Raw genomic sequence first — 10,158 nt, forward strand, 5'->3', positions numbered from 1 at the left:
AGGAAGCAAAGAAAGGGAAGCAAAGAAAAGGAAGCAAAGAAAAGGAAGCAAAGAAAAGGAAGCAAAGAAAAGTAAAGCGGAAAGGAAGCAAAGAAAAGGAAGCAAAGAAAAGGAAGCAAAGAAAACGAAAGCAAAGAAAAGGAAAGCAAAGAAAAGGAAGCAAAAAAAAGGAAGCAAAGAAAAGTAAAGCGGAAAGGAAGCAAAGAAAGGGAAGCAAAGAAAAGGAAGCAAAGAAAAGGAAGCAAAGAAAAGGAAGCAAAGAAAAGTAAAGCGGAAAGGAAGCAAAGAAAAGTAAAGCGGAAAGGAAGCAAAGAAAAGGAAAGCGGAAAGGAACAAAAGAAAAGGAAGCAAAGAAAAGTAAAGCGGAAAGGAAGAAAAGAAAAGGAAGCAAAGGAAAGGAAGCAAAGAAAAGGAAGCAAATTAAAGGAAAGCGGAAAGGAAGCAAAGAAAAGGAAGCAAAGAAAAGGAAGCAAAGAAAAGTAAAGCGGAAAGGAAGCAAAGAAAAGTAAAGCGGAAAGGAAGCAAAGAAAAGGAAAGCGGAAAGGAACAAAAGAAAAGGAAGCAAAGAAAAGTAAAGCGGAAAGGAAGAAAAGAAAAGGAAGCAAAGGAAAGGAAGCAAAGAAAAGGAAGCAAATTAAAGGAAAGCGGAAAGGAAGCAAAGAAAAGGAAGCAAAGAAAAGGAAAGCAAAGAAAAGGAAGCAAAGAAAAGGAAGCAAAGAAAAGGAAGCAAAGAAAAGGAAGCAAAGAAAAGGAAAGCAGAAAGGAAGCAAAGAAAAGGAAGCAAAGAAAAGGAAAGCAAAGAAAAGGAAAGCAAAGAAAAGGAAGCAAAGAAAAGGAAGCAAAGAAAAGGAAGCAAAGAAAAGGAAAGCAGAAAGGAAGCAAAGAAAAGGAAGCAAAGAAAAGGAAAGCAAAGAAAAGGAAAGCAAAGAAAAGGAAGCAAAGAAAAGTAAAGCGGAAAGGAAGCAAAGAAAAGGAAGCAAAGAAAAGGAAGCAAAGAAAAGGAAGCAAAAAAGGAAGAAAAGAAAAGGAAGCAAAGAAAAGGAAGCAAATTAAAGGAAAGCGGAAAGGAAGCAAAGAAAAGGAAGCAAAGAAAACGAAAGCAGAAAGGAAGCAAAGGAAAGGAAGCAAAGAAAAGGAAGCAAAGAAAAGGAAGCAAAGAAAAGGAAAGCAAAGAAAAGGAAAGCAAAGAAAAGGAAAGCAAAGAAAAGGAAGCAAAAAAAAGTAAAGCGGAAAGGAAGCAAAGAAAAGGAAGCAAAGGAAAGGCAGCAAAGAAAAGGAAGCAAATTAAAGGAAAGCGGAAAGGAAGCAAAGAAAAGGAAGCAAAGAAAAGGAAAGCAAAGAAAAGGAAGCAAAGAAAAGGAAAGCGGAAAGGAAGCAAAGAAAAGGAAAGCGGAAAGGAACAAAAGAAAAGGAAGCAAAGAAAACAAAAGCAGAAAGGAAGAAAAGAAAAGGAAGCAAAGAAAAGGAAGCAAAAAAAAGGAAGCAAAGAAAAGTAAAGCGGAAAGGAAGAAAAGAAAAGGAAGCAAAGGAAAGGAAGCAAAGAAAAGGCAGCAAAGAAAAGGAAGCAAATTAAAGGAAAGCGGAAAGGAAGCAAAGAAAAGGAAGCAACGAAAAGGAAAGCAAAGAAAAGGAAGCAAAAAAAAGGAAGCAAAGAAAAGTAAAGCGGAAAGGAAGCAAAGAAAAGGAAGCAAAGAAAAGGAAGCAAATTAAAGGAAAGCGGAAAGGAAGCAAAGAAAAGGAAGCAAAGAAAAGGAAAGCAAAGAAAAGGAAGCAAAAAAAGGAAGCAAAGAAAAGTAAAGCGGAAAGGAAGCAAAGAAAAGTAAAGCGGAAAGGAAGCAAAGAAAAGGAAGCAAAGGAAAGGAAGCAAAGAAAAGGAAGCAAATTAAAAGGAAAGCGGAAAGGAAGCAAAGGAAGCAAAGAAAAGGAAGCAAAGAAAACGAAAGCAGAAAGGAAGCAAAGAAAAGTAAGCAAAGGAAAGGAAGCAAAGAAAAGGAAAGCGGAAAGGAAGCAAAGAAAAGGAAAGCGGAAAGGAAGCAAAGAAAAGGAAAGCGGAAAGGAAGCAAAGAAAAGGAAAGCGGAAAGGAAGCAAAGAAAAGGAAGCAAAGGAAAGGAAGCAAAGAAAAGGAAGCAAATTAAAGGAAAGCACAAAGGAAGCAAAGAAAAGGAAGCAAAGAAAAGGAAGCAAAGAAAAGGAAAGCACAAAGGAAGCAAAGGAAAGGAAGCAAAGGAAAGGAAAGCAGAAAGGAAGCAAAGAAAACGAAGCAAAGGAAACTAATGGACGATTCAGGCTCCGGTTACCTTGGCAACCAGAGTCTGGATTGTCCATTAGTGACCAACTATGAGCTACACAGCGATGCCTGACTCTTCCACTTCTTTAGGGCAGAGGTGGATGAGGAGGGCTGGATTTGTTTATTTGGCTCCACCTTCAGCTTCCTGTGGCTGTGTTTCCTTTCAGGAGCATCTGGAAGGAAAAGCTTCGCTCACTTTTACTGCGAGTACTGATGCTCGATTGTTGGTTTTTCTCTGTACCTATGAAGCGCCTTGAGGCGACTTGTGATTTGGAGCTATATAAATACAATTGAATTGAATGCTGCACTGATGCTGCGCTGCAGCTGCCAACCAATTCCCAAATCCCTCCAATCTGATTCTGTCTGAGTCAAGTCATTTTCCTCCACATCCATAGTCTCCGCCCACTGGCGACCTGCAGCACGCTAACATCATTACATCGATGCACTCTGATGTTAGCGAGCAGCTCCACTAAAGCAGTTACAGCCGTACACCTGGGGTATGACCCCATTTACAATCCCATCAACACTGGCATGGAAGAAGATTGGCCTTCTGGGTAATGTAGTTCAGATTCAGAGACTTGAAGGATGGCGAGGTCTTCTGAGCTCGACGGAGCGATGGATGTGAGGGAGGATGGACAGAGAGCAGTTTTAAAGAGGAAAACCAGCACAGAAACACACCTGCTGGTGAAGTGTGTGTGTTTGCAGTGTGAAAGGCAGCAGATGGTGTCGTGAAATAACAGGATCAATCGTCATTTTCAGTCGACAGCTTTCCCCATTAACTTCTGCTCTAACCGTTTTTACAGCGTTCCCACTCTTTGAATGGAGGAAACACACTGATGTGAGCTTACAGCAGAAATATGAAGTTTGTCAGCATCAGTGGAAACTTTTCATCATCCTGCTGAAAATTCAGCCAAAGTCCAACCAAAGCAGAGCAGGCTGGTACAGGGCTTTGGAGCGTGATGTCACGGGGGCCAGATCCGCCATTTTCAGGGTCAAAACAAAGCGCAAGCGAAAAGGGAGCGAAGGCACACACAACAGCCACGGTTCGTATTTGCTGTGTGGTCCACTGCAATGTTCGATCGCACGACCGGCAAGAGAATAAGCTTGAAAATGGTTTACTTTTCATTCTTTCCCAACCTGGAAGCAACATGAGGCAGCTCGTGTATCAATGTTACCAAACGAAGGCGTCTAGCCTGGATAGCAGCTGTGAGACGAGCTCCAGTTCTCTTCCATCTCCAAATATCTGTTGGTGCTCCAGACATTTTCATTCCGGTAAGTTCTAAATATGTTCATTTCACTCTTTATAGCCTATTAGTTTTATTTTCGAAGCACTCTGAGCTCATAGCAAATTAGAACAAACATCCTACTGAGTGATTTTGCAGAACTACCTTCTATTTATAGAGATGCTAATTATTTGGCATCATTGCAGCAAACCAGCCAATGAAATGGATGAAACATCGTGACTGAGTTCCAGCGCTACACAAGGGACCTGCTTCAAACAAACCACCATGCCAATCAGATTACTTCTTCCATGTGAGGGTGAAGAGGTGACCCTTCTGGATAAGATGGTGAAGGCTTGCTGCGTTTTGGTGAACAGTGTGATAATAAAACCAGATAAAATGAAACCTGCTCCTGTTAAATATTCTTAAGTCTTGTGCTGTATAAATAGCGGTATTTTTTCAAAAGATACAGTAAATAAAGTTAGTAGTGGGTGATATCATGTAAAAAACGGCGCCGCGCTCCCACAATGCATTGCGGCGTGACGTCAACTCCAAAGCCCTATAAATGAGTGAAAGAGGAAACGCCCACATCTGGAGCAACTTCTCCATCAGACATCAAACTGTTTCATTTCTATGTTATTTCCTGCCTTTAACTTCCCTTAGTTTGATTGTTTAGCTGGAAATGATGACAACACCACCATATGACCATGCAGTGCACCTCAGCTACATCCTCCACCCACCCACTCACCACGGACGGTTATAAAACACTTCAGAGCCCACAGCCTGCTCAAGATATTACAGTGACCACTTCAAATCATCCTGCTGTCAGCTGACAGGAAAACTCAGCCTCTACATAATCCAGAGCATCCTGGACAAGCCCCCAATTTATGCAAAGACTCAACTCATGAGTTCAAGGACTGAATGTTTTTAGAAAGACGAGTTTGGTTTCATGATGTCAAGAATTAGGAAAAGAGAAGGAAAAAAGAACATGAATTAAAGAAAGCAGAGAATAGAAATAGAACTTTAACATTAGAAATGAAATAGAAACAAAAAAGAAAAGGAAAAGCAACAGAGACAGGAAAGGCAAAGGCCCTCTAAAGCCAAAACGAACATGCCTGTGTTTCCCCCCAAAGAGGTGGCAGTGTCAGGTATCGTGGTAGCTACGTCCACCTTTAATATCTGTACCTGTTCTGTTTGACCTCACACACGGTGACCCTGGTGGTGCTCACATAGATACAAGCTTTGACCACATCCAGAGCCGCTGCTTCACACGTCCACGAACGAGCTGCACACGCACTAATTCTAATGCGAAGCCACAGAAACAGCCGTTAGCAGTTAATCACCTTGGCTGCAGCTCTCTGATGTCCAAGTTTTTTACCCCGCTCAGGTTTTACTGTTTTATTATTCAAATTAAGCACTAATGAATTCAGAGGCAGGCAGTAAAACATAACGCACTGCTGGGCCGCTTTTTGTTTTATCCCTTTATTTCTGATTACAGCCTAAGCTTAACTGAGTTCACAGCAGATTCACCTGTCAGGAGGCTTCAGCGGCCCGTCCACCAGTTTAGCCGCATCAAAGGCTAAAGGTATCTGTGGTGCTGAGGAGTCTGCAGAGATCTAACAGCAATAAGGCAGGAGCTGGACGGCCTAACAAGCTTTATAATGAATTTCAGTTTATTGTATTATGTCGGCACTCTCACGGTGCTGTTTGGGCTGCAGAGGGAAAAAAACTCCATCCTGCTCAGCTGGAGACACAGAAGAGCTGCAGGACACAGCCTGGTGGAGACCAAAACCAGAATTTACACTGCAGGGATGCATCAGTAACGCCACAAAACACAAGCTGATTGGTTGTTTGTGTAAAGCGCTGATCCACTGCTCCACACGGCTCACAGGATGAAGCATCTGCAGTGTTCAAAACAAGCAGCAGACTGTGCTGTATGTGCCGCAGATACACAAACAGTGTTCAGTGTGCAACACAACAGACCAGGCCACAAACCACCACAGTCTCTCCCAGTAACCTATGACTGCAGCCCGTGGCGCTGGCTGATTACCACATGAGGCTGAATGCAGTCCAACAGAAAAGCTGCAAAGTTAGAGGAGCAAAACCGTCCTGATGCCTTCCTGGGTTTTAATTTCCTCCAGTTCTCCACATCAGCAGCATTCAGGCTGGATTTAGTCTGTCCAACCCACACGCAGTCCTCAGATATTAGTTTTTAAGGTTGTTAAATCCTGCAGGACCTCAGTGAGCATGAACCAAACAGAAATCATGGACAGGAAAAGACTGAAGATGAGCTCTAGCCCCAAATCCCACAGTTCACAGTTTCATCTCTGTATGAAGCCTGCCTTCAGTTAGTGACATTATCATTTAGAAAAGCCCCAAATCTCCACCATAATAACTCCAGGTAACTGGTTTAAATGTCTTTTTTTCTCCTCACTACGGGACGCAAGCTCGGCCTCCTGCGCTCCTGTGAGAGTGTAATACCACGTTTTACCATCTAAGTTCAGAGGGCGCTGTTTCACTTGTTCTACAGTCAAATACTGTGTAGAGCAGGCGTGTCCAAAGTCTGGCCCGGGGGCCAATCATGGCCCTAAGTCAGATTTTATATGTCCCTTTGTGTCTACCTTAAAAAGCTTCACTTATGGCCTCCACCTCAAACAGAATCAATCACCTCCTGCTGTCAGCACCGCGAGATGCAACCAGTGAGTAGATAAAAGTTTCACACACTCACACAACAGTAAGTCTGGTTTAAATGAACCTGAGATTCTGATATTCAGCAGCTTCACTGAAGCTTGAGCTCTGTGCTATTTTACTCTCAATATTTTTTATTAAAATTACAAAATGACAACTAAAGTCTGGAAAAAACGTCACCACAGAAACAACAGGAGTCCCGCCCTCGCCCTCGACATGGCGCTGCAGAGCCGTGTCACCCAGGACCGCCCCACAACATCAGCACCACAGGCTGAATTTCGTCCAGTGAAGATGGATGTCTCAGTGATGGAAGACCCTGCATCCACAGACTGACGACGGCGAGTCATCAGCATAAAGGAGACTCCCAAAGATCTCCTTCCACCACCCGACTGTGCTCCTGTTAGAAGCTTCCTAAATCCAACCAAACTGCAGCTGAAAGCCTAAAGAATCCAAATCTAATCAATCAAGTCAACTAAAAATAATCAATGATGATGCTTTCTGCATCTCTCAGGACTCAAACCCCACCCTCTGATCCGTTCATCCAACACTACCTGCTGTTGGTCTTTTTACCGCCTCACCTGACAGACCGAAGTGTTTCTGCCAGAATCCCTGAGATCAAACTTCTCCCTCTTTTTACACAAGTTGCAAAGTTATTACATCACAGCGACGTGATTGGCCAGCGGCAGTGATGGTCCTGTAGTTTGTAGGAAAGACAAAAACACGTATCACCTCAGATTCCTAAACGCCGACCTCGGATCAGGAACAAAACCTGCCGCTACATCACATCCTGCATTATTGGACTATCGTTTGCTCCGTTTAGGAAACCTGTTTTCATTTTCCAAACGTATTCTCTGGGAGCAAACAGCGGCCCAACAAACAGAGTCAGCCGCTCTGAGACCCAGAGGCGATGTCTCCCCGGCTGAAACCTACGATGGATGGTAATTACCGGCGAAGGCAGCGAGCTGGATGTGGATGGCCCCCGTGTTATTAATGAAAGCTAATGAAGGCTGCGGCTCTGATCTCCTCTCCTCCCTCCATCGCTGAAGGATGGAGGGAAACATCCAGCTGGGTTCATTTAGACTCACACAGACGGACTCCTCATGCCTTCATATTTCTCTGAATGTGTGAGTGAAAAAACACTCAGTGCCGGGTTTCACCCAACTCAAGAGCGCCGTCACAGCGGCAGAGACGTGCCCGGGTTTGAATTCAGCTGGTACTGAACATTTACTCCACAAACCTGCCAAAAATGCTCCCTATTTAAACACCACAACTTTGATAAACACTGACATTAAAATGAAACCAAAGAAGCCTCACGAGCCTTTTCAAGTTGCAGTATCATGTGTGGGTCCACGGTGTAGTCGTCCATAGGGCTCGGCAATATGACCCAAAATTCATATCTCGATATTTTTTACCTGGACGGCGATATGAGATATATATCTTGATTTTTTTTAAGCCATAAAGTAAGAACAAAAAGAGAGTTCTTAGTCAAAGCTGTGTCCCAGATGTCACACAGGCACTTTTATTAACATAGAGCGTAGATGTACATAAAATTTACTCAAAAATAAATTATGAGCATTTGTTAAATAATAATGCTCCATAAATAAAAGAAAACAATGTTGTTTTTGTGCATAACAAAAAGCTCACAATTGTGCAGTCAAAATGTAAACTAAAAGATGCAGAGCATAGTAACAAAGACAGATTTCACAGCTGCTCTGTTCCCAACTTCTACTGTGTGACTGACAGCATTGAGTTTGAAATCCTGTTCGTAACCACGTCTCTTAACAGGTGCCAATTATGGTCCTTATACACAGTAGGGTAATATTACGTTGAAGCACAGTACGTATCACTCCGCGAGGCTCCTCGGTAGCCGTAATGCTCCGACAATCCATCAAGCGCTGCAGCTCCGTAGCTTAGCAAAGTCGTACTAAAACATTTTTTGACAGATTGCTGAGCGCCGTGTACCACATAAAATCGGTTCACGGCCATCAAGCACAACCAGAATTCCTACATAAGGCGCGCTGTCAACTTTTGAGAAAATGAAAGGATTTTAGGCCGTGCAGCGCCTCTGGGCTGCATGGCGTTAGCTCGTTAGCGTGGTTAGCTAGCTAACACGTTGCGTCCAGCCCCACGCACGGGGCGATGCGCAGTAACTCGTTAACGGAGATTTGCCGTGTCCATCTTGTCGCTTCCTGCAGGTGAGGGGAGGAGGGGGAGTTGTGTTCAGTGAAGGAGGGGCGAGGCCGAGTAATGTTGCGTAAAGACAAGTGGACGAAAGAGAGGCAAACTTGCGGCTCCACAAGTATAGTTATAACGTAACATAGACTATATCGATATAAACGATATTGTCACATCTTATATCTCGAATAAAAATATATCGATGTTTTCTAAAAACTTATATCGCCCAGCCCTAGTCGTCCACACGTTTGCCTTACAGATCAAAGGTTTCCAATATTTTCTCCATTAAATCTTTATTACTCTTTCTGCTGTGCACATACAAAGAGACGCCTGCATCTTCTGTGCCTTAAGAGTGAAGCTAACACTGACGTGTCAAAGCTGCAGTCTTTCTAATGACCAGCAGAGGGCGGCTCCTCTGGTTCAAGACCATCTGTTAGTACAGCAGCCTCACAGCAGCCATGCTATTGGTCAGATAACCGACCAATAACAGCGCAAACACGCTCCAGCGGTCCACTTCAGTTAGCTGAGGTGAAGCCTAGCAGACAGCTAGCAGCTACAGCCACCTGTCAAAGAGGCCACGCCCCTAATAATGCAAACTTTTTGCAGTCTGCCTCAAGTGGACATTAGAGGAACTGTTTGTTTTTTCACTAATAAACTGGCTGAAATGTTTTCAGGAGTAAAAAAAGGAAACTTATTGTTAGTTTGTACATTTTAACCTTTGATGCTAACATCTGTGCTCTCATCATCAGCACAGCAGGCTAACAGAGAGTTAGCTGAAACTAAAGCCACGCCTAATCCCGCTGCCGTGGATCGGTCTCCTGTGTGTCCCGACTGTGTGGGGAACTTATCATCATGAATAAAGTGTGAATCATCGCCGCAGATGTTCCCTTCAGTCCACTTCCTGCAGCCCTTTGAGTTGGACTTCCTCCAGCTTCTCACCGACACTTCAAAGCATCACCTCGTTCTGACGCTTACTTCCAGTTTTTCTGCCAATTAAAGCAGAGATCGGGTTTGTTTACATCGGCCGCGCTCGCTTCAATCCCCTCAGCCCGAGTGTGACATTAAACACAGCAAATACAGCCAAATCCCAGGAAAGCCGGCGCCGTAAATGTGTGTGTGCAGCGCGACGGAGGTCAGAGCCATAAAATATTCATTCAGAAATAAATGCAAAGGCCCGATGTTGTTGCACTTAATGCCTGGAATGACATTCAGGAAATTTGGAAAGTAGTTTCTATCACATTCAGTCGTTTTAAATCGTGAGCCGCTCATGTTTTATTCAGCACTTTGGCGAAATGTCAGCTCACATCATTAGTTAACCCGCTGATGTGTTTGGTGCAGTCTGGCTTTTTCTCTCGTTTTCTTTTTACTGACGATAAAAATGAAGAGAAAACACTCGCAGTGGATGCAGAGGAGGAGGCCTGAGGAGTGGGGGTGATGGATGGACGGAGGGGTGGGTGGGTGGATTGGAAGTGATCAGTTTCGGGTCACGGGCTGATGTGTCCGAGGCGGATTCTTCCGCCGCTCTGAACGCGGGAGGAAGCGATCGATGGGAGGAACGTCGGGGGCCTTGATCCGCCAGGCAGGAAGCAGCCGGAGAGTGAAAACTCAATCTGCAGCTCACAGCGTGAGTCGAGGTGAGGGCGAAGAGGCCGACAGTTCAAACAAACTCATACGGACTCAGCGAGCAGTTCCTCCGCTCTCAGCTCGCAGCACCACGCAGACAGCTTTGTCTGAGGCGAGCGAGGATCGCACGCCTGCCTGACCACCAAACATACTTCTCCCAAAGT

The 10,158-nt window shown here is 44.2% G+C and overlaps 1 long non-coding RNA gene across 1 annotated transcript; it reads left to right on the plus strand.

Moving 5' to 3' along the window:
• Nucleotides 1-1,984: 1,984 nt before the first annotated feature.
• On the plus strand, nucleotides 1,985-5,418 carry LOC146511939 (uncharacterized). Its single transcript, XR_014875947.1, has 2 exons — nucleotides 1,985-3,560; nucleotides 3,718-5,418. It is a non-coding gene; the product is annotated as an uncharacterized LOC146511939 (long non-coding RNA).
• Nucleotides 5,419-10,158: the final 4,740 nt, after the last annotated feature.

This window comes from Neolamprologus multifasciatus, chromosome 9 (genome assembly GCF_963576455.1).
Source record: "Neolamprologus multifasciatus chromosome 9, fNeoMul1.2, whole genome shotgun sequence".
NCBI lineage: Eukaryota > Metazoa > Chordata > Actinopteri > Cichliformes > Cichlidae > Neolamprologus > Neolamprologus multifasciatus.